Source organism: Cetorhinus maximus, chromosome 4 (assembly GCF_964194155.1).
Source record: "Cetorhinus maximus chromosome 4, sCetMax3.hap1.1, whole genome shotgun sequence".
Taxonomy (NCBI): domain Eukaryota; kingdom Metazoa; phylum Chordata; class Chondrichthyes; order Lamniformes; family Cetorhinidae; genus Cetorhinus; species Cetorhinus maximus.
In genome coordinates this window covers 21,589,665-21,617,182 of record NC_135882.1, presented here as the reverse complement: position 1 = coordinate 21,617,182, position 27,518 = coordinate 21,589,665, and the positions used below count along the sequence as shown (strand labels likewise).

General features: G+C 44.0%; 2 protein-coding genes across 4 annotated transcripts in view; both read right to left on the bottom strand.

Annotated features, from left to right (window-relative positions):
- LOC144679543 (coiled-coil domain-containing protein 102A-like) overlaps positions 1-27,518 on the bottom strand; it is a 632,296-nt gene that overhangs the window by 594,371 nt on the left and 10,407 nt on the right. The gene's annotated exons all lie outside the window — the stretch shown is intronic.
- The window catches only part of cox6c (cytochrome c oxidase subunit 6C), a 297,540-nt gene continuing 294,078 nt past the window's right edge, over positions 24,057-27,518 (bottom strand). Inside the window, exon 4 of the mRNA XM_078540038.1 lies at positions 24,057-24,069. The gene's annotated coding sequence lies outside the window, so the exon portion shown is untranslated. The remainder of the gene's footprint in view (positions 24,070-27,518) is intronic.

Here is a 27,518-nt window from a genome sequence, read left to right as displayed (position 1 = left end):
ATCTGTAACCTCAAGAAACTAGATCCATCTACTCTTCACTAACAGAAACCACACTGACTTTGAGTTACACTAAGGGCACCCAATATAGACAATTTCAATTACTATTTGTCCTGGGATATAATTATGAAATACTACAAAGAAAGCATTTTAATTGTTTAAATAGATAGAAAACCAAATTTACCCCTTCTCAACATGGCAAAGAAAAAAACAAAGTACACCAACGGTTTCAGCTAATTCATTACAGATGTCTTGTCAGACAGGACACATATAAAAAAAGCATTTACTTAAATAAATTGAACCAAAGACAATAGCATTCAAAGGGTGGTTTTATTATAAATTTGAAACACAGATGCTACAATGTAGGAAATTCTTTGTGATATGTGGAATTTTTTTTATTGCCATTTCACCCCAGGACTTATACCCTGATAATTAGAGTTGAAACTTATTTCTGCAAGATAGTAGCATTGTATGATAGGATGCTTAGAAAATCAATTTTCTTTATTTTACAAGTTGTTTTGGACTGATAAAGCAAAATATTCCAGTCCTGTTAAAGATGCAGTCTTTGAAAGTGTACAATCACATTCTTATCATACTTCGTCTGATCACACTGATTCATTGGGGAGAAACGGGCCATAAAGAATTTCAAGCCAATTGTATTTTATTACCAACATTATACACGAATAACTTAAATGCCCAGATAGCGAATTTGAACTCTTCTTCATTAGATAAATGTTATTAAAGACTGATACATAGCGGTAAACAATATTCCCTTTTTGTGTATAAAGCTTCAATTTCTCTAAAGAAACAACATTGGGGTGAAATTGGTCTTATGCAGTAGCACAGAAAGGGCACCAACAAATTAGTAGTCCTTTTTACAATCAGCCAAATTCCCTTTTCCCTGAACAGTACAGAAATTTGGATGCTTGTTATACCTTGCAACTTGCCATACAGCAACTCCCTGATCCCAATTTTGTCACAGTGAGATGGCAGCAAGGAGGAGTTAGGCACATAACCTGCGAGGAGGGTAGTGGGGAAATCAGACAGCCAGTCAGTGGAGCTTGCTCTTGCACACCTTTGTGGTTAAGAAAGCATTCTTGAGCCTACCAACCAGGGAAAGTATGCGGCCATTTCTGTGCTAGACCAATGCTGCTGTCTCTTCAGAAAAAGGAAATTTTTGAATATTAGTGGATTTCAACTCACATTCCCCACAGTAATTTGCAGAATCTGACCTCTCTCTCCCTCTCTCTCTTATCTCGGTTATCTATGCATTGCTGTTAATTCTTCCCTTTCCTCTGTCTTTTCCTCCTATTCTTATGGCTGGTGGGTGGCATGATATGACATTGGAGGAAGAGAGGTACCAAATACAGCAGATTTTGGGGAAATGTGTTCCTCGGTGATTCCTTCCAAAACCTCCCCCCAATCATGTGTTCTTCCCCATTACAGTCTCTACTATTTCACCATCCCAATGGAGTATGATAGCACAATGGTTATGTTACTGGACTTGTTCAGCCAGAAGCTGAGACTAATGATCGGTAGATAGGAGTACAGATCTCACCATGGCAGCTGGGGAATTTACATCGTTAATTAAATTAATCAGGAATATAAAGCTAGCTTCAATTTTAATGGCCATGAAACTACTGATTGTTGTAAAAGCCCAACTCTTTCACTAATATCCATTAGGAAAGGAAACCTTGTGACTTACCCAGTATCATAACTGCTCTCTGCAATGGTCTAGCAAGCCACTAAGTTATATTCAAGTAGGTGGCCTACCACCATCTTCAAGGGCAATAGTGCTGGCCTTGCTAATGATACCCACCTTCCATTAATTATTATTTTTTTTTTAATTCTGTTCTGCTTCATAATAACCTCTCACTCCTATCATCAATCTGATCACTTCTCTCTTCAACTCTGTTTCTCCAGTCTCGTTCACTCCACTGTCACGCGTTTCATCCTTAGGTCTCTATCTACTTCAACCACAGTATATAGAGAACAACAATTGAAAGTTAAATATACGAGGATGAGCGGGGCGAGCGCGAACTTCGCACATGTGCGCACCTCCAAGGGATGAAGAGTTTTTTTTAAATATAAAAAAATGAAAAATGTTACAAAACACGTCCCCTCGTGTTAATAGTTAAAATTTTTAAATTTAAATTTTATTTTTATTTGCTTTAGGAAACATCATCCTGCCCATGGATGAGGTTTCCTAAAAAGTGCAAAGGCCACTTGGTCTTTTCGCCTGCCCGCCAACCGGAAGGTTGGATGGGCAGGGGAAAATTTCATTCAATTACCTTTTTAATGGCCTTAATAGGCCTTTTAATTGTCGGCAGCAGCGCTGCCGATTCCGGCGTGCACCTGTCGAACGAAATATCACACAACTGCGCAATGACGTCAAGATGCTCGCCTGATGTCAACGCACGTCATTTTACGCACGGGTCGAGCACGCCATCACCCGCCAAGGTAAAAATGTTGCCCAATATAAACTCTCATCTCTGTCATTTATTTAAATTTTCTTTTATTAATCTCAGTCCGGGAGAAGTGCCAGACATTTGCTTAGGCATGCTTCACGCTTTACTGAGCCTGCCAGCCTTTAGAGTTCATATCCAAAATTATTACTTCTCAAATATCCAGTTATGAAAACCATTTGGTGCATATGGTTTTTAACTCTGTTAATTTTAAAACTGCAAATACACAAACTAAAAAGCATATACACCTAGTAGTAAAGTCAGGTTGCCTAATCATGCCGTTTGATGACTGAAATCTAACTGAGTCATGATGCTTACTGATGACTATCTGATGTTTAACCTCTCCTAGAATCCTTAATCAAAGATGTAATCAAAAGTATCTAGAAAGTGAAAATATAATAAGAGTAGTCAGCACAGATTTCAAAAGGGAAGGGGAATATCATGAACAAAAACAGAATTACCTGGAAAAACTCAGCAGGTCTGGCAGCATCGGTGGAGAAGAAAAGAGTTGACGTTTCGAGTCCTCATGACCCTTCAGCAGAACTGAGTAAAGTTAGGAGAGGGGTGAAATATAAGCTGGTTTAAGGTGGGGGGTGGGGTGGGGGGGAATATCATGCTTGACCAAATATATTAAACCCCTTGAAGGATTACCAGAAAGGGTAGATTAGGGTTATATAGTTGATGCAAGACGGTTGGATTTTCAAAAGGCTTTCAGTAAGGTACTGTATAGTAGGCCTATAGGAACATAGGACTTAGGAGCAGGAGTCGGCCATGCGGACTTGCTCTGCCATTCAATAAGACGGTGGCTGATCCAATTGTGGGCTCAATTCCACTTTCCTGTCTGCCCCACGTAATCATTGTCTCCTTTATCTATCAAAAATTTGACTAACACAGCCTTGAATAAATTCAATGAGCCAGCCTCCACTGTTTTCTGAGGAACAGAATTTCACAAATTAATGACACTCAAGAGAAAAAAAAAATTCTCCTCATCCCCATCTTAAAAGGGAAGCCTCTTATTTTTAAGTTGTTTCCCCTGATAGTAGACTCATGACTAAGGTAAGAACATGTGGAGTCAGAGGACAAATAACAAAATGGATAGTAAGCGGACTACAAACAACAGACAGAGTAAGGGTTAAAGGTAGTTACTCAGACTGGCAAAAGATGGGAAGTGGTATCATGCAAGGATCAATGCTGGGGATCATCTTTGTTCACCACTTACATAAACAATTTGGACTTAGAATTGGAAGCACAATTTCAAAATTTGCATAATTAGGATAGTTAAGGTCAATAGCATAGGTGCATTTAAGGGGACACCAAATAAACATGGTTTACATGGGACTGGATTTAATTGGGAGGGGGGGTGTACTGCTTGCCACCCCCCACCTCTCCTGGAAGAAAGGTTGGTCCCAAATGGACTGACTTTTAAACAGATGCCCCACAGCAATAACACGTTAGGGCGGCATAAATTCCCACCCTTGAAAGCTGCCAGTCAGTCAATCAGATTGGCCGACAGACCCAAAACTCAGTAGTGGGCACTGCCAGGACTCTAACAGTCCCATGAAGAAGAGCAACGGTGACCGGAGTGAGGCAAGTCCCAGACTTAATAGTAAGAGATCGAGCACCCTACATGGTGGGGGGGGTGCAGCGGCAGCAGTGGCACAGGCAGGTATTCGAGGCAAGGTGAGGAGGAACGAAGTGGAGTGGTGACATCTTTGTTGGGGGGGTGGGGTGGGGGTGGGGATTGCCTCCAATGCCCACAGGGACCCTGCCAATTAATGTGGCTCCCCCTTCGTTCCCGCCTTTTCAGATAAGCAGTTTTAAAAACGGCCTTCATACTCTGGCCTACCTGCCACTGCCCAGCGTTTCATGGCAGTGGAGGCAGATTGAGGTTCTTAATTGCCACTTAATTGGGAACGGGTTGTGGGTGAGCAGGAAGGAGGTGGACTGGGCACCCAATATAATTTACGTGTCTCCCCCCCCCAACAAACACATCCAGTGGGGGGTTGCTGTAAAATCCAGCCCATCAGAAGAAAGGATTAAAAGAACATACCGATAGAGTTAGATGAAGAAGGGTGGGAGGAACAGCACGGGGGGTAGCGCATAAACGCTGACATAGACCTGTTGGGTTGAATGGCCCATTTTGGTGATAACTGTGTAACCCTGCTGAAATCCAGAAGAGAACATGATGGGGACAATTTTAACCTAACCTGTCCATCGGGAAAACTGACAGGATCTGGCGGAATGTCGGCTTTACACTCTGCTTGATTTTACTCACCACTTAAGTCATTAGAGAGTAATTACCAGACTGGGTGTTAAACTAGTATTCATCCAATTAAGTGGTTTTCCTGCACAGCAAGTTAGATAAAAAATAACCCTCGTGGTGACGCTTTCAACTTCACCAGGAATGTAAAACAGAAAATAGAGGAAAGACCGCCCGTTATATACATCCCGCCCGATTTCACACTGATCCAACAGCAGGTTGTACAACAGGCAGTCAACTTTCCACAGCCCTGTACCCCCAGCCAAAAGCTGAAAGTTGTGCCTAATGATATGTGGCTGTTGCCTCAGCACAATTCACCCTGAATAAAGTCCCTAAATTTTCCAGCCAAATTCTGAGGCCCAATTAGTGAGCTCGTTGGTTGTTAGATTAATTTATCTTATAAATCACCCATAAAATTTTAGCATCATGTTATTGACTTCAGGGTGCAAAATAATTGTTGCCTGTAGGTTTGTAGTTAAGAATTTTGAGGGAAAATTTCTGCAGGGTTCTCCCAATTTCCTGCCAGAACCTCTGGAAACAATGGCGATCCCCTGCATTATTCCATGCACTTAATTGTCTCAAACCAGGTGGTCAGAAATCTGTTGGTTGATTGTCAGTCAAATTTAATTATTCTTCTTCAATAAATTTTGTCAATGTTCAGATAGAATGATTAGTGAAGCACTACATGACTTGCCTGGATGAGTGCAGCTCCAACAACACACAAGAAGCTCGACACCATCCAGGACAAAGCAGCCACTTTGATTGGCACACCATCCACAAACATTCACTCCCTCCACTGCTGATGCACAGTGGCAGCAGTGTGTACCATCCACAAGATGCACTGCAGAAACTCCCCAAGACAGCACCTTCCAAACCCATGACTGTTACCATCTAGAAGGACAAGGGCAGCAGATACATAGGAACACCACCACCTGGAAGTTGCCCTCCAAGCCATTCACCATCCAGACTTGCAAATATATCGCCGTTCCTTCACTGTCGTTGGGTCAAAGTCCTGGAACTCCCTTCCTAACAGCACTGTGGGTGTGCCGACACCACATGGACTGCAGCTGTTCAAGAAGGCAGCTCACCACCACCTTCTCAAGGACAATTAGAGATGGGAAATAAATGCTGGCCTACTAGGTGTAGCATTAAGCAAAGATGATTATTAAGCCCCGGGGCAGAATATTGAGCTCGGCGGGAGGGCGCATGCCCGACCAAGTGTAAAATGACACGCGATAACGTGGGCGAGCATCCCAATGTCATCGCGTTTCGTTTAGCGGGCACGCAGAGTTGGCAGTATGCCTGCCAACATTTAAAAGACCTATTAAGGCAATTAAAAAGTAATTAAATTCAAACTTACGTTGCACGTCCAACCTTACGGTTGAGGCTTCCTAAAAAGCGCAAAGGCCGCTTGGTGTTTTTGCCTAGGCAGGCGAAAACGCCAAGCGGCCTTTGCACCTTTTAGGAAACCTCATCCACGGGCAGGATGAAATTTCCCAAAACAAATAAAAATAAAAGTCTTACACTTGAATTAAAAACATGTCCCTGCTCCTGTGACAGAGTCACAGGAGGGGACATGTTTTATGACATTTTTATTTTCTTTATTAGTTTTTTTAAACAGCGCTTCATCTCCTTGAGGCTACTCCATGCCTCAGGAAATTGAAGTGCTCTTTCACACGCATGCGCGAAGTTCTCGCTAGGCCCTCTTGCCCTTCTCCTCCCACCCACGCAGGCAGGGCTCAGCGCTGCCGCTCGTGCTCCACGCTGGGCAGGCCTTAATTGGCCCACCAGCATGAAATCGCAGTGCGGTGCCGATCGCGGGCGGCTTCCCAACCACCCCCGCCAAGGGCAAAATTCTGCCCCCAGAGTCGGTTATTGTTCTACGCAGAGTTAGGAGTTTGAGGTGGGTTTGCAGTTTGTGGGCCACAATTGGCCTTTGATCCTTGATCAGTGAAGGCAAGAATGCAGCCAGAATTCCTGCCTCTAATTGCTGTTAGAAGCTGCCTTTGTGTGAACATTCAGTAAGAACAAAGTCAAACCTGCCCGTGATGCCATCAATGTTTAAATATTCTCTCCATATTAGCTCACAAATGAAGAATGACCAATCACTCAGGTAAGGTGGTCAGGTCTTCATAACTTTATGTCAGGAAATAACAGTGCCATCCGGGTAAAAATGGGAGCAGAAACTCAAAACAAAAAAAGTGCAGCAGATACATATTTATAACCTTAGTCAGACTGTTCTTTATAACCTCAAATTTTCCTTACACAACAATGAATAACTTTATTACCTATAGGGGAAAAGGTTTCATTCCATTCCTAAACCCAGATTTTCATCCCCAGGTTGAGTTCACCGAATCAGGAGATTTCCTGACTCCGTGAAGCCAACCTCAAATGTCCTCCCACAGGTCAGCTTTTCCGCTGGGGCCAGGGTGGGGGTGCGATGTGGAGGTGGCTGTAGCAGGAGTCAGGGCAGATGACACTGGAAGGAGTGCAGAGGCTGCTGAGAGTGGAGGCATTCTGGGCAGAAGGCCTGCCTCTTTGCTCTGGCACTGTGTTTAAATAAAGTTTTTTAAAAGAACGTTAAAAAACAGCCCTCCAGCCTTCACTGCTGAACCCCCACACACTCCCAATGCCCAATCTATGCCACCTATGCCAACCCATACCCCTCTAACCACCCCATGGTCCCTCATACCCCCATGCCAACTTAGTGCCAACTCATGCCCTGCACCCACCATCCTTTGCCCTTACGCCCTCTGTGCCAACTGACCTTGTATGACAGAGACCCTATCCAAAGGGGCACCATACTTCTCCCAAGGAGTATCCTGGCTATCCAAAGCACGTTCAGACCTGCTCTAATCTGCACACTCTGGGTTTCACATTCCTAGCCTTCCAAATTCCCACTTCAGTGGAAGCAGCTGGTGATTTAAATGGCCAGCTGCCTCATCGAATCGCGCATGCACAAACTCTGGCTTGACTCCACTCCTCTCCACGCTCCCCTCCCCCCTCCCCCACCCCACCACAAGATGGGAAATATCTGGTTTTGGAGTGGGACTTAGAATATTTGACCATTTCCAGGATTTTTGCCATGACAGAGAGCCTCCCCATCACAGCAAAAATCAGGGGGCATAGTGTTGACATTACACTACTGAATAAAATACAAGTTGTGCGTTTTGATTCATTTGCTGCTTGAACATTTAATTCTTGACTAAAGTATAACTCCAGTGTGTCATGTCACACCAACGCAATGTTTTTGCTGGAATTCAAGGGCGGAGCAGTTCCAAAGCGTATATAAATTTTTAAACAGGAAAATGGCTCATTGGATGTTTAGCATTCTGGCCCTTTAGGGATGAGAGGCTGTGCTGTGTTCTGAATTCTAGATCAAAACTGAAAAGCTTCTATATACATGCAGCATACGTACAAAAATCCCAAAAGTCTACCCTTACCAATATGATAACCCTACACTGTCACTAATTAAAGGAAGAAAGAATTAAATATATTGCTTTGCATATCAATGAATAGTGCAACTTTGAGCTTGAACACATACAAAAACAGAAAGACTTGCGTCTATATAGTGCCTTTCATGACCACCAGGAGTTTCAAAATGCTTTACAGCCAATGAAATGTAGTTACTGTTGTAATGTAGAAATAGTGGCAGCCATTATATGCACAGCAAGCTCCCACAACTGCAATGTGATAATGACCAGTCTGCTTTTGTGATTTTGATTGAGACACAAATATTGGCCAGAACACTGGGGAAAACTTCTTCGCTTTTCTTCAAAACAGTGCCATGGGATCTCACCCGAGGGGGCAGACCAGACCTTGGTTTAACATCTCATTTGAAAAAAGGCACCTTTGGGAGTGCTCAGCACTCACTACCACACTGGAGTGTCTGGCTTGATTTTTGTACTTGAGTCCTAGAGAGGGACTTGAACCTGGAACCTTCTGATTCAAATGTGAGAATGCTGTCCAGGACTTTGATGGAGGGACAGAATGTGGGTGTTAATAGGATCCAAGCCAACTGGTGAAGTCAAAAGCTAGACAGAGCTTTTCTTTATTGAGAGAGTTTATTGACTTGTTCAGTCTCACAGCTCTCCTCACACTCAAACCAGCATCCCATTTATATCTGCTCAAAGACAATTAATACCTATCACCCATTTATCCTAACCTTAACAATGTAATTAACAACTCGGTAACAGTGGAGAGGGTGGTCCTCAATAGGCTAGAAATTGAATTCTGCCAGAACCTTGGGCTGATCAGCATTAGCCACATTCAAAGGCTGCCAATCTTATTAATAAAACACCAGCAAACTACGGACAGTAGCCACAGCCCCAGATACAGTTCACAGACAGGGGGCTGGGTGGGGCAGGGGCAAGATCAGCTGACTGAGAAACCTAAGCTGAGCCCAGGGAGACTGATGGGTGGAGAAGAAAGGCTCTTGCAAGGAATGGGAGGTAGATGAGCGGTGGCCAGCAGCAGCAGCCTGCCGTTTTATTGTGAAGTTGGAAGGAACAGTCTTGCTTATCCTGATCTAAGCATCATTTTAAGAGCTTACTTTTTTGGGAGCAACCAGCAGCTGTGACCTTTAAGGACCACCGGTTAGGCCATATGTAGACCATGAGATGTTCAACAACAACCACTATTTGAAGTTACATAGCGCCTTGAATGACCAAAAGTACTTCACGGAAAACATAAAATCGGACAAACAATTGACCCCGGGTCAAAGGAGATACATCACAGAAGGAAGTTCCAATAATTCTGGTACCAGCTAGAGCCAGTTATGAACAGGAAATTAGAACAGTTCAGGACTGGTGCTCCAGTTAATTGCCAGTTAATACTGGTGATGGTACTAGTAAGCCAGATGGAGGTGCCAGTACTGGCAGACCAGTAGGAAATGCCAATAATTCTGGTGATAAAGCTGGTACTGGTCCAAACTGGTTATTTTTCCATTTTATCTACTGTTCTTTATATTGCACTTAAATAAATGCATAAGCAATAAATATATCACATTTGTACTATAGAAAGATGGGTAACTAAAACTTTGGTCAAAGAGGTAACTTTTATGAAGCACCTGCTAGAAGCAGAGAGAGCTAGAGAGGCAGGGAGTGATATGAAGGAAATTCCAGAGGGAAAGAACTATAGATTGAGGTGAAGAGAGTGTGGGAAGCACCAGAGTTGGAGGGACTCACTGTTCTTGAAGGGCTGTAGGACTGGAGAAGTTATAGAGATAGGAAGGGGGTGAGGACATGGAGGAATCTGAACTCAAGGATGAGAAATTTAAAATCAAGGCATTGGTGGACTGGGACCAAATTTAGGTTAGCAAGCACAGGGTTGATGGGTGAACAGGGCTTGATGCAAGTTAGGGTTTGAGCAGCAGAGTTTGAGAAGTCAAGTTTATTGAGGGTGGAAGATGGGAGATCAGCATGCAGAGCAATTGGAATAGTCAACTCTGACCAAAAAAAGCATAGATGAAGGTTTCAGGAACAGATAAACCAAGGCATTGGAGCAGACAAGTTAACGGTACAGAGATGGAAGTAGACAGTCTTTCTGATGGGGAAGATATGAAGTGGTATTTATTGCCCACCCCCAACCCCCCAATGCATATTTCAAGATGGGAGAGGCCATTTAATCGGGTGGGATGGGGGGCCTGCACCTCCCCACCTCTCCTCCCACCACCGACCCCCCAACTCCCGATTAGGTCCGGGGCGGGAAGGCTTGTGGGCAGCAATTAATGCCCAATCAAGGGCCTCTTCCCCGGCAGTGGACTCACCATCAGGACAGATTGCAAGCAAACCTGCCCGTTTGGAAGAAAGAGGGTTCACAGACACTCGGAGCCTGATTGAGAGACCTGGGATTGGGAAAGGTCGGGCCTGCTGAGTACCGTCCCCCATTCTCGTTCCTCCAAGCCCCACTCTGCCCATGCCAGCAACCCCCTCCCCGCGACCTCCATCCCATCTTCACCTTTCACCTTTCTTCAGGGATTCCACGACGAACTCTGGTGAACCCAAATGTATTACCAGTAGCAGCCATCGCTCCTGGGTGGCGCTGCAGGTAGAGAGTTGCCAGCCTCTGATTGGCCAGCATCTCTCAGGGACAGGATATTCGCTCTACTGGAGCAAGTCCTGGAATTAAATGTTCCCCATGAAGCCGGGCAACCCAGCAGCAGGGCGGTCAACACCAATTAGAGACTTAATTTCCTCGGGGCTCCCGGAGATCGGGTGGGCAAGGGTACCAACAGTTTTAGTGACAGACATTCAAGTACCCTGCCGCCCTCATTAAAATCTGCTCTCAGATGCCCAGTGCTCAGCTCAGGGTCAAATAGGACACCAACATTGTGAATGGTCTGTTTCAGTTGCCAGAGAGGGAGGTGGAATTGATGGCTAGGGAATGGGGTTTGTAGTGGGGTTTGAAGACAATGGCTTCAATCTTCCAATGGCTTCAACGGAGGAAATTTTAGCTCATCTAGGACTGGATGTCAATAAAGCAGTTGGGGAAAATGATAATGTGAGTGATTGTTCAATTGGGTAGAGTCTCTGTTTCTTAGCAATGCTTTGCAGCAGAAATCTGGGCATAACTTGAAGATATTATTTCATGTGGTTCATCTTTTCTTTGCTAATCCAGCCACGGGTTAGAATCCAATGTTTATAACTGCAGCTCTTGGCAGCTGTGGCTTTGCAATGGAAAAAGTGTATAATTCCAGTTTAAATTACAATATTTTAGGTTATGCTTTATTGTGTTGGGTGAAAAGAAAGCAGTGTAGTGGTTTACCTGTCTGGCTGCCAATATAAGATTCAGTTATTGCCTCCTATGGCTGATGGTTATCGTGGAATATGATGCTGTGTATTGAAGTTAAGTGCACTTCCTTTCTAGTTGAGCATGGTAAGAAAAACATGAAAGAATGTATGGTTCATCTGCCTCTAGTCATGTTATTACCCAATAAAGATACTATGGTGATGCCCTGCACCGCCGGGGCATCAGAATGCTGGAAATGACGTACCTGCATGCAAAATGTTACAATACAACTAAAAAGTGCAGCCCAATGCAGGAGAATGTATTATTGAGATATTTCTGCAGCATGGGGAAATTGAATGGTTGGCAATATAATTGTGCCTGATATATTGACAGGCTTGGGATAAAAGTATAATCAATATAGAGCAAGCATTTGTTACAATTTAAATGGTTGTAATGTATCATTGAATCTATTACTGACACTGTCTAGTCACTGTACAAAGTGATTCTTGGTTTGCTCTCGGCAGCAGTTATCCCTGAAGCAGCCATCATTCCTAAGGCTTATATATTCTTTCATTCTTCACAAATCTGGCAGGAGACACTGACTGATGGTGACTGGACTGACATAAGCACATCTTGAAAACATCTGTTATTAAATTATGAGGGTTGTGAATCACCTAATTAAATAGTTTTACATGATATCATAATAGTATTGTTGACCTTCTGAGTTTTGATGCTTTAGTGATCAGTTTTACTGTGTGTTAAGCAAAAGTGGCTGAATGATTGATAGATCTTAATGTACACTGTATGATTTCATAGAATCAGAGAAATTTTACAGTGTAGGAGGCCGCCATTTGGCCCATCATGTCTGCACCAGCTCTCCAAATGTGCAATTTACTTAATGCCATTCTCCCGCCTTCTCTTCACAACCCTGCACATTCTTCCCTTTCAAAAAGCAGTCTAATTTCCTTCTGAATGCCTCGATTGAACCGGCTCCGCCACACCTCAGGCTGTACATACCAGACCCTAGCCACTCGCTGCGTGGAAAAAGTCTCTCTCATATCGCTTTTGCAACTTATCTTAATTCTGTGCCCCTAATTCTCGATCCTTTCACAAATGGGAACAGTTTCTCCCCATCAATTCTCTCCAGACTCCTCATAGTTTTGAATACCTCTATCAAATCCCTCCTCAGCCTTTTTTTATCTCCTAGGAAAACAGCCTCAACTTCTGCAATTTATCTTCATAACTGACGTTCCTCATCCCGGGAACCATTCTTGCGAATCTTTTCTGCACTCTCTCCAATGCCATTACGTCCTTCCTAAAGTGTGGCGCCCAAAACTGGACGCAATACTCCAGCTGAGGCTGAATTAGCATCTTATACAAGTTCAACGTAACCTCTTTACTCTTGTACTCTATGCCCCTATTAATAAAGCCTGGGATATTGTATGCTTTAGCGCTCTGTGATAAACCCCCAAAGAGAAAGAAAAAGTTACATTTTAAAAATGGCAATTTGGCCTCGGAGTTTGGGAACTACAGTTCCCATCGGGCCCTGATGGTCTCTGCACATCCACCAGCCCTGGAATGGCCGCAGATGCACAGATCATTCTTTTTTTTAACATTCTTCAGCTTCTGCGCATGTGCCAGCCAGAGAATCTTCACGTCTTCAAACTGGTAAGCGGCCCTGTGCACATGCGCAGTTTGTTTTTTTTTTAGGTTTGGAAGCTAGCTCTGCATTTGTGCGGAAGAGAACAAAATGAAAGTGAAACAGCATGAAAGAGGATCAGGTGACCCAGAAGAAAACACCATTCTGCAGCAAGTGCCAGGAAAGACAGGACAGAGCTGCAGGGAACACGTGCAAAGGAAAGAAGGAAATCCCAAAAACCAGGGAGTGTGACAGAAAAAGGTCCCAGGGAGACAGTTAAGTCAAGGAACAAGGACAGAAATTGGAAACAGGTCCTGTTCAGTGGAATTGAAAGTAAGGAGCAGAGGGAAAGGCTCCAAATTAAAGAGACAGGGCTGCAAAGAGCAGACTTGGAACAAAGCGGGCTTGCGAGAAGCTAGAAGATCTGCAGAGACAGCCGAATGCTGGTGACTCTTTACTAAAAGCCTCTGGAGTAGTGGTGCCCTGCTTGGCACAGCCAAATACCTGAGAATGTGCATGGAGGGTGAAGCTTGAATGCATGTAGAGATCCAGGGAAAAAGAACATCGGAAGGAGAGCTCAAAACCTTTGAGATGGATCCAAGTGGAAGCGTCATTTGGGAAGAGAATTGCCAAGGTGAGTTCTTCGAATGTGGAGATTGGAAGCCCTCATGAGAAAGACAGTTTCAGTGAGACTGGTTGACTCACAGTGTCACAAGAGTCTGGAGGGCTGATAAGAAATCAATAGAAGCTTGGTTTTGGAGTGTGGTGTGTCTGACCACAGTTTGCCTATTGGTTTACATAGACTGTATACTTACTATGAACATTAGAGTACAAGAGAGATTTTGTAACTTGTGTTATCTTTACGAATTTTACATATCTGTAAAGGTATAGTTGGGGTGAAGGAGTAGTGTAATATAGTTCAACTTTTCCAATTTAATAAATGTTTTATTCTGTTGTTAAAAGTTCATGAGCAGACTCCTGTGACTCTCTTCAGTAGCTGCCCTCCACAAACAAAAAAATGTTAGGATCCATCAAACCAGGTCCACCCTAGGATTAGACTTAAAAACAAAAAACTACGGCGGATGCTGGAAATCCAAAACAAAAACAGAATTACCTGGAAAAACTCAGCAGGTCTGGCAGCATCGGCGGAGAAGAAAAGAGTTGACATTTTGAGTCCTCATGACCCTTCAACAGAACTTGCCTAGTAGTAACACCAGATGGGATCATAATAGCTCTCTTAACCTGTCCTGCCATCTTCAATGACTTATGATATGTAGTCATGACAATGCCCATATTTTCAAAAAAATATGAGAGTTTTAAAAAGCTTTCAATTGACTGCAAATTTGGTACTTTAAAAAAAAAGAGACAACAAACGGCTTTAAAATTCAAGGCCACCTTCCAAGATGAAGGTGGGAAAAGCAAACAAGAACCCCCTCCGAAAGGAAGTGTGAAGAGAGAGGCATTTTAAAAGGAAACCTACAGACATCAAAACCCAACACTCTAAGGGAGAGGTTAAAAATGCAAAGTGCTGAATTTTAGTCAAAAGTAAAGACAATGGAACTGCTAACCTGTCAAATACACCCAACAGACACCCAAAACCCCCTGTGGAAGACAAAACAACCCCATCTCCTGTTGGTTTCTACTATCTTGAAATGTGTCAAAACTTTCTGAGATGAAAGATCAAGATGTGATTACTTGTTCTACAACAATGACTGCAAGACATGTTAATCAATATATAGACAGGACATTTTTAAGAACTGGCCAGACTCAAGAAAACCTGAAGATAAAAGCAAAAAACTGCGGATGCTGGAAATCCAAAACAAAAACAAAAATACCTGGAAAAACTCAGCAGGTCTGGCAGCATCTGCAGAGAGGAGCACAGTTAACGTTTCGAGTCCGAATGACCCTTCAACAGAACTAAGCAAAAATAGAGTCTATTTTTACTTAGTTCTGTTGAAGGGTCATTCTGACTCGAAACATTAACTGTGCTCCTCTCTGCAGATGCTGCCAGACCTGCTGAGTTTTTCCAGGTATTTTTGTTTTTGCTCAAGAAAACCTGGTTTGATTGGCTCCTTATTAAAAAGTAAATGCATTTGGGTTGGAAAAGGCATTTACGGGAAAAGGAAATTTAAAAACCTTTGTTACGACCAACCGAGGAGGCTGAATAAAGGGGATCCAGTTCGTCCTTCTTCACCTGGTTGTAACAATATTTGCCCATGTCCCTCTGCTCCTGCATCCCCTTTACAGTTGTATCCTTTACTTTATATTGTCTCTCCATGTTCTTCCTACCAAAATGAATCACTTTACATTTCTCTGCATTGAACTTCATCTACCACCTGTCCGCCCATTGCGCCAACTTGTCTATGTCCTTTTGAAGTTCTACACTATACTCCTAGCAGCACACAATGCTTCGAAGTTTCCTATCATTTAACAATCATAGAAACATTCTGATATACACAGGGATCTGTGCTGGGACCTCAACTGTTCACAATTTATATAAATGACTTGGATGAAGGGGTGGAAGAGATGGTTGCCAAATTTGCTGATGACACAAAGATAGGTAGGAAAGTAAGTTGTGAAGAGGACGTAAAGGTGGCTACAAAAAGATATAGATAGGTGAAGTGAGTGGACAAAGATCTGGCAAATGGAGTATAATGTGGGTAAATGTGAAAATGTCCATTTGGCAGGAAGAATAAAGGAGAAGCATATTATCTAAATCGAGAGAGATTGCAGAGCTCTGAGGTGCAGAGGGATCTGGGTGGCAAGTAATTAGGAAAGCTAATAGAATGTTATCATTTATTGTGAGGGGAATTGAATACAAAAGTAGGGAAGTAATGCTTCAGTTGTACAGGGCACTAGTGAGACCACATTTGGAGTGCTATGTACAGTATTGGTCACCTTATTTAAGGAAGGATGTAAATGCATTGGAAACAGTTCAGAAAAGGTTTACCAGACTAATAGCTAGAATGGGTGGGCTGTCTTATGGGGAAAAGTTGGATAGACTAGGCTTGTATCCACTGGAGTTTAGGAGAGTAAGAGGTGACTTGATTGAAACACAAGATCCTGAAGGGTCTTGACAGGGTGGATGTGGAAAGGATGTTTCCTCTTGTGGGAGAATCTAGAACTAGGGGGTCACTGGTTAAAAATAAGGGGTCACCCATTTAAAACTGAGTGAAAAAAATTCACCTCACCTCGGAGGGTCTTGAGTCTTTGGAACTCTCTTCCTGAAAAAGGTAGTGGAAGCAGAGTCTTTGAATATTTTTAAGGCAGAGGTGGATAGATTCTTGGTATCCAAGGGGGTGATAGATTAAATCAGGGGTAGGTGGGATGCAAATTTCATCCATCAGATGGTTACTATCAGATCAGCCATGATCTTAGCAAATGGCAGAGCAGGCTCAAGGGGCTGAATGGCCTACTCCTGCTCGTTGTTCATATACGTTAGTAATAGATCAAAGCTCTGATACTGTAAAGCCTTCCCTAGCACACATGATTTGGAGGTGCAAGACAAGTTCCTTTCACCACTTCAACTGTTGTTGGTCACAATTCCTCTCCAGAAAGCAAACCTTTTGCCACAATAACAATCCTCGACCCTTTTAAGAAACAACTATCATAGCACTAGCCAGATTTCTGTGTTCAGGGTGTCTGCTAAAATCCTAGCCTTGTGAGGACCCACTTTGGTACTAACACAAACTTGCCCATGCCACTGACAAAATTAGAAAATCAGAGCTTAGATATCAAGAAAATTTATAATTAAGCAATTTGCACAGTATTTTAACTTCCATCACTGGGCTAAACTGTGCCTATTTTACACACTCTGATTTCCATCAAATAGAACAAAAGTTCAAATAACCATTATTTCTGTACTTGTTGACAAAATATCAAGTATACAGGATAGAGTAAAGAATTTATCCATTTTGCAGGCCACTTTCAACTTTCGACTTCGTATTCATGATCTACTGAGCATGATACTGGAGAATGCATTTTCAGAATTAAAAAGGAAGTCAGGTGAAAAATTTTCACCCAAAAAGCAGAGGTAGAAAGTCTAAAGAATAGGACATTGAGGTTTGGATCCAGGAGAACAAGAGGACATACCCCATGTTTAAAAAAAATTCAAGAGAGTACCAAGAAAACACGTATTTCCAATTTTCCCCTACACCCACATAAGTTGCGACTATCTCACCAGGTAATAGAGCTATGGAACAAACCATGTGATGCCTTTGAAGCAGATGTTGGTCGCTTTGCTTATGGTTACCCTTATAAAGCAGCCGCACTTCAGTGCCAACCAACAGGGTTAATGTTGAAGGAAGTAAGATACTTTTCTCAATGTGTTTGAGAGGTATTGACTCTTGATTAAATCAGTTTGATCCTCATTGATAATAACATAAAGCATGGAATTAGGAAAGGCCATTTGGCTCATCAGTGCTCTTCTTTCACAAAACCTGTACAATCATATACTTTCCCAACTTATTTAATCTCCTGAGAGAAGTTTCCATTGCTGACCTTGCGTGACTTCAGTCTGAGCTTCCACTGCAGCACTTAGATATTGGGTGACTTATGTTGGTGCTGCAATGGCAGCTGAGACATTGGCCATCAGAGCCTGCATTATGGTTGGGTCCACAAGTGTGCTAATGGGGCTGGCCACAGGAACGATATCAGCTCCAAACCTGAGCAAAACCCTGTGCTAAGTTGGTTTTGGACTTCACCACGCTCCTTGACGTTGCATACCGCAGGTCAGTCAATGTACTGAGCTTTTCATAGCACATATTCATCCACTTTTTTCCTTTGGCTGTCCAATCAAAATACTCATCCCAGTCCTCTGCAGTCCAGCTCATGTAATACCTCGGCCTTTGGCAAGTTGGCCCCTGTGCTACCCTTGCCTCCTGCCCTTGCCACAGATCATTCAAGTTCGGAGTCTCACGATATCCAGTCTTTAAGCTATTCTCTAAAATACACCAGTTTCAGTATCTCGGCTGGCAGCTGTGAGTGCGATAGCAAGTGATGGTATTTCTTCTTCATCACGGTCTTTTTGCTGTTCCACCCTTTTCTGGTCGAGTGGCAGTTCTTGGATATTTGAAAGGAGAAAGACGCAAGGATAGGGTTGTAGTGAGGAAAAGAGGACAAAGCAAGAGGTGCCTATTTATACCATCAGCAGCTAGTAAACCAGAGGAGAGTATGAGATGAAAGGAAAATGCAATGTGAGGAGGGGGATTAGGTATGAAGGTTACTATCATCTTCTATCATTTCTGCCATGCTGCTGACTGCAGCCTTAGCCATGGCTACTCAATCGAAGTAATGAAATGAAGCCTTGTTGGTCCCCCACCAGTTAGCTCCTACTGCCTCCAAATATGTGTCAGTGGATGTGTTTACCTGATGCAGCTGTCATGTTGAATGGTTGTCATGGCACTGTGTGCAAGCTGTGGGATGCGGGTGTGAGGCTCACAGCAGTGCTAAGCAGAGATGATGCTATGAATGTTAAGTATGAGTCGTAATTGATAGAAATTGCTGGTAGGTGAGTAATGTGGACTGTAGTGTGTGAGGCAAGGGTGCAATTGATGGGATATGGCATTTGAAGATACATTCACTGACCTTGGCCACTTATGTAAGTTTTGTGGCACTGCATATCCAGGTCCTCAGGGCTAGAATCTTGGCATTGATCTCTAAGACTATCTGGTTCCACTGTGTCACAGAGTTGTTCCGGTGTGCTTCCTGGCCTCCTTTGGAAAGATCACATCTCTCCTACTCTGCACTTCCTCTACCAAGGTGTCCAGTGCAGCAGAGAACGTTGGAACACGGTCGCTTCCCTGTTGTGCCATAATTCACTCATCTTCCTTCTCAGTCTCTTTCACAAACAGTCCCAGCACCTATTCCACCCAAATGCACCTTTCCCTTTAAGAAGGGAAGGTTTGCTTTAAGCAGTGCAGACCAGCTTTAAGTGGTAAAAACAAAAAGCTAAAAGCTACTGCGGATGCTGGAAATCCAAAACAAAAACAGAATTACCTGGAAAAACTCAGCAGGTCTGGCAGCATCGGCGGAGAAGAAATCAGTTAACGTTTCGAGCCTTCATGGCTTTAAGTGGTGCTAGCTTCGCACGAACTTGGGCCCCTTGCTGAGCGGGGGGGCAGCCACTCAACAGCATGCTCAGTGTTGGCTGCAGGCAGTAATCCTGCAAATTAGCAGGCAGTTTGGTGTTTTTTATGCTGCCTGCTGGTTAATCACACATCACAATTCCCATGCTTGTTTTCAAGGGCTGTCTGATTTAGCCCCCTTTGATGCCGAGTACTTCTGCATGACAGGAGAGGTGGAGGCCTCGAAGGGAAATGGCTATGCATTATAATTATATAAAATTTTCCCAGCAGTTAGGTTCCATTAAAAGCTTGTATTTCATCAATAGCTATCTGGATTGCATCATTAAACACTTACCTTCATGCTGGCAAAGAAAGGAGTGGATCCCATATTACATGGTGGTTACAGGCCTTTCTTGCTGCTGAATAGCAATGGTAAACTATTTGCAAAAATAGGTTCCTTTTTGCTGTTGATTCTAACTGCCTGCCCATCCTAGCACAGCCAACATAAATCTTATACCCTCTATAAAAAGAGATTGGTCAAAGTATAGGATATAAACCACAAATCTGTTGCATACTATTAACCTTTGGACTGGTGCCAAGGTTGTTTCTGTGAATAACCCAGACATATGTATGCATATAAACATGTGAATTTCTTGCACCTTTTTATGATTTGCATGGATTTGCTGCTTTGGCCAACAGTAACATTCCCAACCTCAAATCATCTGTAGCATTTCAATGGAGGAGCTCAACTGGTGATATTAAATCACCCATGACTCTTTTATAATAAACCACAGAATGCCTCACACAAAACTAACCATTTATCCAACTCCATAAATACTGTTTTATTTATACTCCTGTCATTAAGTCTCCTAACACTCTTGCTTTTTCCCACAAAACACAGCACATCAGTAATGCAGTATCTCAGGGTTCTGCAGCACATCTTTTCTTGTATCTGCTTTGCAACTTTGCAGATCCAAAAAATAATTTTATTGAACGTGTAATGTTCGTATTTCATGTGGAAACGATGGGCCGACTGGTCTCCTTTTGTACTCTAACCATTCTATGATTAGTCACTAGCACAGCGCACCCAAAGTTTTCTTTCCACCATTGTACCTCAGTCTCACAATGTTTACATGAGCATGAGTGACCAGCCCCAATTCAGCCAGCTGCTGTTAACAATTCAACAAGGCATGAGGCTATTTGTAAAAGGTACTTCTTTTTAACCCAAGCTCTGGATGAAAATTTAAACTACATTATAGTGCACTTTGCTCTGCAATTCTCTAGATTTACAGACCTAATTGCTGCATAAACATTCGGCTCCATGCCTTGCAAGTAAGTCTGATTCTATGTTATACTTACAATTGTACTTGCATAGCAAGAAAATTATATTCGATATTCAGACATTAATTAGCAGGAAAAGACGTGGTGAAAGCACAGATAAGAAAGTATATCCTTTTGCTTTTATTTTGCTAACTACGGGACTCTGATCATAATCATTCAAATAACAACGTGAAATCCAGGATGAGGCATCTATGGCATATTATTTCTTGATGATTTAATCGATAATGTAATTCTATAAGTTATGTATTCAAAAGGGTGTATTGGAAAGTTACTGTGATGTTGGTACGGTCAAAGCAATCGACGCAATGTAACTAACATTCTTTAGTGTAATTATTATTTTGGTTAGAAAGTTAAGGTAGTTAGTGAGATTCATGCTTGTGATGAAGGTAAAAGTCTATCAGAAGCTGATTAGAGACAGTGGAACTGTGATACAATTACAGTTGAGAATGAATGTGGTCAAGGTCAAGAATGAATCCAATCAATCAATGCAACCAGAATGAAGAATGAAAGCAATCAAGGTCGTGAATGAGCATGATCTCCCTATGTAGTGGCAAAAATGAATCAGACCATTGCAACAACATTAGCAGAAATATTGCCAATAATTAATGTGCTAAGAGCTCCCAAGTTAGCTGTTAACACAATACAAAATCAGTTTGGGCTCCAGCAATACCTCAAATGGTAAATACACCAAATCTAGTTATACTGGTCAGGAAGGTCAAAGATTAAATGCCCCCACCCCCTTCCAAGTCAAAAGCAAAGCACTGCAGATGCTGGGAGCCTGAAATAGAAACAGAAAATGCTGGAAACACTCAGCAGGTCTGGCAGCATTTGTGGAGAGAGAAACAGAGTCAATATTTCAGGTCAATAAGCTTTTGTCAGAACTGAGAAAAATTGGTGACATAATAAGATTAAAACCTATTGCATCACTAGATCTTAGAGATTGCTAGAGATCACCAAAGGTACAGGATCGAGATGAAAACCTCAGCGTTGTACTATTGCACTTGCTGCATAAACCTTCTTAATCAAATTAAAATGTGATTGGAAAAATAAGGCCAGAATTTTCTCAACGATCAAGAGCCTCTCAATCATTTTGATAACGGCAGAGGCTGAAATCCGGATGTCCCAAGCCTGAACACGGCACCTACCATTTTCGTGGGGTGGGAATGGGCCCAGGTCGGCAGCTTTCCATATAAAACAGCAGCCCCTGCCTCCAGTCAAATCTGATTTTCATTATCCAGGAGTGGGAAGCACAAAACAAAAACAGAATTACCTGGAAAAACTCAGCAGGTCTGGCAGCATCGGCGGAGAAGAAAAGAGTTGATGTTTCGAGTTCTCATGACCCTTCAACAGAACTGAGTAATATTAGGAGAGGGGTGAAATATAAGCTGGTTTAAGGTTGGGGGGGGGGGGGGGGGGGGGGCGGTGGAGAGAGAAGTTGGGGGGCGGGGTGGGGTGGTTGTAGGGACAAGCAAGCAGTGATAGGAAGCACAATCTGTGCAGATTAAACATGGTACAAGCAGATCTAAACTTTGCAGAGTGCCTTGGACAGGTGGGATGCCCTTCTGGAAAGGTACAGTACCCCTATGGATAAGGTCCTGGGACACCTTTGGGAGAGTTAAGATGCCTTTTGGGATTGTTAAAAGTGGACATGAATGTGTATTTAAAAAGTGCATAAACTCATTGGAACTGTCAAGAGGAACTGTCGAAAGTGTCCGAATTGTGGAAGGTAACTGTCCAAATGTGCTGTATGTGATTCACAACCTTCCATTATCACAGTAGGGTGCCTGCCATTTCACAGTTTGATTGACAGCTCCAAGTGGTCATATACTCTTTGAAGTGGGACAATGTATTCCAATGCTTGTTTTTGTAAGGGATTATGCACTTGAATGAAATGTTTGTTCTCATGTAGGATTATGTAATTGAAGGAATGTAAATGTAGTAATTTGATTTTTTATGAAGGTGCTTTTTTTTAAAAAGTCTGCAATAGACACTTAAAATAATATAAAGTTCTATGAAATAATGTTCTATCTCAGTATGGCTCTTGAGATCTGCCATGAGGTAATGGGTATGAATTTTAGGATTGAGCATTGATTGATAGAGACTGTTGGTAGATGGGTGATGGGGTGTGGTGAATAGGGCAGTGGTGCAACTGGTAGATCATGGAATTTGAATCTGAACTCACAGACCTTGACAACTCAAGTGAGATCATTAAACTTCTTCCTGCAAGATACGTGTTCTTGGACTAACACTTCTGGCATTGATTTTTGTTACTACTTCTTCCTATTGCCTCCTGACCATTTGTCTGGAGGGCATCTTGCCTCCTCAGACAGATATCTGTCTTCCTTTCTGACTCTTCTACCAAGACCTCCAGTATAATATTTGAAAACGTTGGTGCATGTCTCTCATGTTAGCCATTACTCAAAGCACAGAATCAGCTTTCAAATAACTTCCATTACTTCTTGCAAGCACAATGAAGCTCTTCTGTAAGAGGTGGAGGCTGCCTTTAAACATCACTAGCTACTTCCAAAACCAGGCCTCCCCGCTGATGCTTGCAGACAACGAACAGCCTAGGTAGCATTAGCTGCAGGCAGCAATCCTGTAAAACAGCAGCTAGTTTGAATTTACAGTGTCGCCTGCAGCACAATGATCAGGCGGGGTTAATCGCACACCACAATTCCCGCGTCTGTTTTCAGGTCTTATCCAATTTAAAGCCCTGTGTAGCTCTATGTAACTTGATTCTTCACTATACTGCCTTAAGTAACATGCTGTAAAGTATCATTCATATGTAAAAGAAAGTGGCTTTATGGTATATAACAGGGAAGTGTTAAGTCTCTATAAAACAGGGTACATTTGTTCTCAGTAAAATACTCTTCCTGTCATTTAACCCCATTATAACCCTATTCTAGCATCACAATGTAAAACACCCTTGTTCTTGCCACATGATGCGCAGAAAACATAATGGCAGCAGATAACATTGGTAATGGAAGATGAGTACATAAACAGGAAAATTCCAAATGGGAAATTATAGAAAGGGTAAAAAAATTCAACTCCACATAATTTGAAAATAGAACTCCACTTAGGGATATGATTAGGGATTTAATATACACTCGGGACCCAGATAACTCTGTAAACTAGTTGACACTTGTTGTTATGGTTTATGACCTCATCAAAACCCCATAGGAGTGTTACAAGTTTGTAACATATTTACAACCATTTTTTGCTTCTCATATAATGGGGTCAATTTCCACCTCTGCCACGTAAACAGTGATCTGGTGAAACAATCGGCCACCCATTATAGAAGCCGTCCAATTTTTATTCCAATTAAATTTATGGAATAAAAATCAAGCAGATCCTGTAATAGGCAGGCAATCCACTCCACCAGATTGCGGCCCACACAAAGAAAGGAAAATTTATCCCAATGTCCCTTCAAAAAAACTTAAACTAATGCCAGTGTTAATCTAAATTGCACTGCAGAGAAAGGATAGGTTATTTCCATAGAATAATAGAAGCTAACACAACAGAGGGAGTCTTTTGGTTCATTATGTCCATGCTGTTAGCTAGAGCAATCCAAAGCTAATTGTACTGCCCTGCTCTCTCCCCACAGCCCTATATCGTCTGCCTCAATTATTTATCCATTTCCTCTCAAAAGACGCAATGGTCTCTGCCTCAACTATTTCTTCAAAACATGCCAAGCTCAACAAACCCTTGTAATAAAACATTTCTTCTAACATCTCTCACTCCCTTTTTGACTACTTTAATTTGATGACCCCCATGCCACTGACTCCGCAACCAAAGGAGGTCATCTTTCCCTCTTCATCTCCATTAAAGCTCTTAATAATTTAAAAAAAACACATCTCTTCTTAGCCTGCTTTTCCTTCAGTGGAAATCGTCCCTGTACACCAGGAGCAGAATTTTGCCCTTGGCGGGCCGGTTGGGAAGCCACCAATCGGCAGCGCTCCGCAATTTTACGCAGGCGGGCCAATTAAGGCCCACCCAGCGTGATACGCAGCCTGGGAATGAGCGTGAAGGGGTGGGCGGGGGTGGGTCCAGTGGCGGCCCGGCGGCCGATTCAAATGCAGTCTCGGCAGCCCGCAGAAGGCTGCCACGGAAGGACGAAGTCCGGTCAATGGAAAGCGTTGCGGGTGGACACGGCAGGCGGGAGGGCAAGCCGGTGGGGCAGCCAGCCCCACTTTTCTCAGACAAGTGCCTCGCAGCCCTCCTGCGAGGGGGTGGCAGCCAGGAGAGAAACCCTTGGCCCCAGGGATGGGAGGAGGCGGCTGCCCACCTCACCAAAAAGGCCTGGGTGGAAGTGGCATCCAGGGTCAGCAGCCACACGTGGCGAGGCGCACATGGGTGCAGTGCCGGAAGTGCTTCAACGATCTCCTGCGATCGGGAAGGGCGAGTATCATGTTGGCATGGGTCACTTTGCAGAACAGTTAAGAGCTGCCCATCCCCCCTGTGGATCTCAGAGGTGTTAGAGTGTGAGTGGCAAATGTCAATGAGGCAGGAGGTGGCCAAGGGGGTGAGCCCCGGCTGCTTGAACTGAATGCCTTGCGGCTCCATGGTCATAAATCGGCTGAGCCCTGCGTGTGTTCCTCAGGTGGGGTTGGCCAGGCTGCAATGGCGCTGCAGGTAGAGAGCGGACTAATCAATGCTTTTCTATCCTTTCAGGAGAAAACATCCCATAATAATGTTGAGAGATCACGGACTGGCGGGGGACCCCCACATCCTCTCACAACACAAGAAGGGAGGCCCCAGAGCTGGAGAGGCACCATGCACCTCGGACAAGCGGCCGCAGTGAGGTTGGGGTGCCAGAGGAAGGTAAGATTGCAGTGCAGTGAGGTGAGAATGTCGGTTATTGCTACCATTCCAGTGTAGTCTCTGTATTGATGTGAGCCTCAAACCTGGAATTCCCATTGATAATCAAAAGACGAGGGCAACAAGATGCATATCTCTGTCTCATCAGGGTGCCCGGCGTGTACAGTGACAGTTTCATGACTTAAACTAATGACATCTCCTTCTTCTCCCTTTTAGGCTCACCAGCAGCCAGTCGTCATGAGGGTCCTAAAGTTCCACCCCTGGCCCCAGAGAGCCAGCATGCTCACCATGCACATGCGTCACACCCTCTCTGTCAATCTGGCACCAGCACAGATACCAGTACCTCAAGTGGGCATAACATCACTGTGTAGATTATCGGTGCACATCGGTGAGGGCACTTCACACTCGCTTGAGGTGCAGGCAGAGGCAGAGTGTGCCCAGAGCGGCAGAATTCAGAGGACTGCTGGGGATCAGGGCAATGCTCAGTCAATAGCCGATGATGGGCCTCTGGAGTTATCCATGAGGCAGCAGATGCTGGATGTTCAGCAGGGTATGCAGGAGCATCTGGAGCAGATACATGAGGGTATGCATGCCATGGTGTCCGTTATGGAGGAGTCCATGCGGAGCATAAGCACTGCCTTGACCCTCATGGCCGAGCACAATGCCTCCTCCATGGAGAAAGTGGCAACTCTCATGGAGTAGCTCCTCCAGGGACTCAATCAGGGGTTCCTGGGGATGCGCTCGGACCTGCAAGCCCTCACACTGGCAATGACCTCAACTGGTCAGTATCAGTATGGGAGATGGATGAGGCACCGAGTATCCCAACTAGGTGCCTGTCCATCAACGGTGTGCAGGGAGGTCCACAGCGACTTCATGTTGGCACACCAGCTGCCTGTCATCTCTATGAGCTCCTCTCAGGGCACTCTGGATGACGGCAGCAGCTCCTCCACCCCTCTGCCAGTGACCGTGGCAATGGATGAGACTGCGGCAACTGAGGAGATGCCGCTCCCTCCCAGGCGGGGCCAGCACAGGCTCCACAGGCCAGAAGACACCCGCCAAGGTCATCAAGGCCAACAGGACAGCAGAGTGAGCAGGCTGTCTCCAATGCCGGCGCCAGCGAGGGGGGAGCACCTAGACATAGCACCCGCAAGCGAAAACTTAAAGAACCTTAAGCACAACATGGCCTTATCACGGGTGATATTTGGATCCCTCATTTTTCTTTACATTTTGTTTTAATGGTGTGATGGAAAACACCGGTTAAATGTTAATTACTGCTACTTTTAACATTCACAAATAAATGAGAAGTTATTTTGTGCAACTGGCCTCTGTATGCTTCATTTGTTCTGCAGGTGCAGGGTAGGCCACGATGTTATGATGGACGTGTGTCTCCTGAAATTTTATTGCAAAGGCATATCGTGTATGTTGTTGACCAAGGAACTGGTCCTGTCAGGAATCGAGTATGGCATGTGGTGGTGATTCTTATTTGGTAATCTAGCTGAAGGAGAGTTGGTTCAAAGTGTCCCAGGTGTCCCTGCCTCTCGAGGTTGCCCAGGTCAGTGTCTAACTCTTCAGCATTCTCCTCACCGTGCTTGTCCACGGACTCACTACGGGACTCATCATCTGTTGCCTGTGCAGCTGCGTCAAGATCTTCTTCCTCCACTGCGACCCCCCTTGCCAGTGCCAGATTGTGGAGCGCACAGCATGCAACCACTATCAGTGACACACGATCTTGGGGCGGGGGGTGGGTGTCGGGGGGCGTATTAGAGTGCTCCCACTGAACGGTCCATTCATTGGAAGCCCATCTTGAGAAGACCTATGGTTCTGTCTACCACCACCCTTGTGGTGCCGTGGCTCCTGTTGTACTGCTGCTCAGCCTCTGTTCTTGGGTGGCGGAGAGACGTCATGAGCCACCTTTTGAGGGGATAGCCCTCGTCACCCAGCAGCCATGTATCCAGTCAGACTGAAGAGCCTCTGCACCTGTGAGTGCCTCAGGATGCAAGAATCATGGGAGCTGCCAGGGTACCTTGCACAGACTTGCAGAATCTGCATCCTGTGATCACACACTATCTGCATGTTCAAGGAGTGGAATCCCTTCCTGTTGATGAAGGCACCCAGCTTGCCCACTGGCGCCTTGATGGCCACGTGTGCAGTCGATTGCACCCTGGATGCGGGGGGCCCAGCAATCACTGCGAAGCCTCTGGCTC